Source organism: Citrus sinensis, chromosome 5 (assembly GCF_022201045.2).
Source record: "Citrus sinensis cultivar Valencia sweet orange chromosome 5, DVS_A1.0, whole genome shotgun sequence".
In the NCBI taxonomy this organism is placed as follows: domain Eukaryota; kingdom Viridiplantae; phylum Streptophyta; class Magnoliopsida; order Sapindales; family Rutaceae; genus Citrus; species Citrus sinensis.
The window spans coordinates 19697407-19700152 of NC_068560.1; the positions used below are offsets into that span (position 1 = coordinate 19697407).

Below are 2746 nucleotides of genomic sequence, written 5' to 3' on the forward strand. Positions count from 1 at the left end.
TGCTGGTCATGCATGATACATGCATGCTTCCATGCACGTGCAAGAACTTGTCAGAGGTTGTTTAGTTTGATTCAACTGCTATTTCATATTGTAGCTTGTGATAATTCTTTGCTGAGGTTGTTTAGTTTGATTCAACTACTACTTCGTATTGTAACTTGCTATTATAAATAAGCCAGCAACTAATGAATGAAGGAAGCAAAAAAAAAAATTCTTTAAACATTCCAGTTGTTCTCACCATAAGCAGAACTTATTTCGTCATTGATACATTGTTTTGATTGGGACCTCATCACAACCTATAATGTTTACCAACTTGTTGAAGCAATGATTTTGTTCTGTTTTGCTTTCTCTAACTAGTACAAAACCAATAAAATAAGAATCTCAACCTTATATCCTTGCAACATGAACCCTTCACTTTCTTTCTCTTTTTTTTTTGTCTTGTCCTCATAGTTCTCGTGATTTGAGCTCACTAATCATTTTGTACGTTGTTACTACCACTGTTTACCAAGTTTAGCTAATCCATGGCAATAACATTTTTGTAGTTCCAAATAGCATCAAAACATAGTTCTGAGGAGGAAAAAGACCTTGCTCTAATGCAATGCTCTTCCAGAGTTTTGGGATTATCAAGCCTTATATATTCAATCAACGCTTTATCATGATCAGGTCTCCAGGTGCCTGGAAAGGATGTATAGTCAGCTTCTGGAAAAAGAGACATTGTAGTGAATAGAATATTGCCCATCCTAACCAAATTTTGGTAATCAAGTAATTGCCCTTTCTTTTCTTTCAGAGGATAACCGAAATTTCGAACACCAATTGTACACACATTTGCCCGTGAACGAAGCTTTTATTTGAAACATAGTGCTTATAAGTGCAACCCTATTGTTGTATGAAATTAACAATTTTTTTACGATCGTCGTCATATCACCATTCAACCATGGGTGACAAGAACTTGTTTATTTGTGCATCGTGTGAGCTTGAATGGCTTAGAACATTCTAAAACAAGGTTGAAGATCAGAATCCCTATCCCCCATAAGAAAGTTCAATTTCCTAAATTGGTCGATACATTATTTCAAGCTAGTGGGAGAATCAATTTGGTTGTGCAATAGCTAGTGGAGCACAAGTCATGGTTCGATCTTCCTTTTGATATAAAAAATTTAGTCACAAACAGTCTTTATTTTGTTGATCAACTACTGAAGAATTGGCAAGCAGTAAAAATTGTCAAATACGTTGATAAATTGCCATGGTTGACGGGTTACAATTCACGCTCATGTTACCTCACAAACGAAATTACTCTGTTTCGATTAGTCCTAATAGCAAAACAAATTTCATTGATGTAGAATCACTCGATTCAGAACATCATTATATGCTTTTTAGGGGAGAGAAAGACATTATCTTCAAGAATATTTATCTTTCAGAATATTTATCATCTATTCATTCATTCTTCTACTGTACATCTTTTACTGGAGGAATTCTAGAACACATCGGATGTATCATGTTAGTCATACAATAAGCAAATGATATGATACCATGTATTCATTTATTTTGAAAAACTAACACGTAAGTGATAGTTATACTAAATTCAATTACACATGCCACAGTTAGAATTTTGAATGTTGAGATAATAACATGCCTTTGTTTATAAAGATTTATTTTTGTTATATCATTACATAATTATGAATTTACATACAAGGTTTTTGTGCTCTCCAAGTAACTTAAACTCTTAATCTAGCCATAGGTTTGTGTAGCCCTAGCATCAACAACTTACAATATATCTCTACGCATTGTACTATGTATGGAGAGAGTATTCTATCTTTATATCACCAACTATCCATGTTACCTTCACCAACAAGGTTATCATAGCCTACTTGATAGGTTTCTTCAAGTAAGGAGACAACAACACAATGTTGGGCTTCTTTGTTTTGGTTAAAAAAGTGCACATTAGGCTGAGAATTAGAGTCGTCTATTCAGTTATTTCTCACATGCTCCTTCACCGTCAAAGGTGATGGATAAACCTTGAGCTTGCTTCAAAAGCAGTTGAACTTGTTGTATAAGACTGGTTTTGTGAGAATGTCTGAGATTTGATCTTTGCTTGGGATATATCTAATATCAATCTCATTGTTAGCTACCTTGTCTCCAACGAAACGAGTGTCTATTTCTGTATGTTTAATTTTGGAGTGGTACATTGGATTTACTACTATTGTTGCTATATTGATGTTGTCACTCTAAATGATTGGTGTTCTTGAAAGCATGAAATTGTTTCATTAAGATTGACATGATTCAAGTAAGCTCTACACATGCATGGGCTATTGCCCTATATTCTGATTCAGCACTAGATCTGGCAATGGCCTGATGTTTCTTTAAATTTCAAGAGATCAGGTTGCCTCCTAAGTGTACACTCTATCCTGACATTGATCTTTTATCATCAAGATCACTTCCCTAATTTGCATCCGTGCAAGCCTTTAAATCTGTACGATCTGATTTTTTGAATTCAAGTCTGAAATAGAGTGTTTCGTTAATGCATCTTAGAATTCTTTTATAGGACAACCAATGTGGCTCAAGTGGTTGCGACATGAACTGACTTAGCTTATTCACTGCAAAGAATATTTTAGGCCTGATCAATATTGCATATTGCAGTGCTCCTACAATGCTTCTATATAGAGTTGGATTTGGAAATGCGGCTACTTTAGATTTTAAGAGCTTGTGAGTTGTACTGAGTGGTGTTGATGTGCCACTGCGATTTTTCATTTCT

The 2746-nt window shown here is 34.7% G+C and overlaps 1 pseudogene; it reads right to left on the reverse strand.

Annotated features, from left to right (window-relative positions):
* Positions 1 to 511: 511 nt before the first annotated feature.
* On the reverse strand, positions 512 to 2113 carry LOC127902317 (nuclear intron maturase 2, mitochondrial-like; annotated as a pseudogene).
* Between the last annotated feature and the right edge of the window lie 633 nt (positions 2114 to 2746).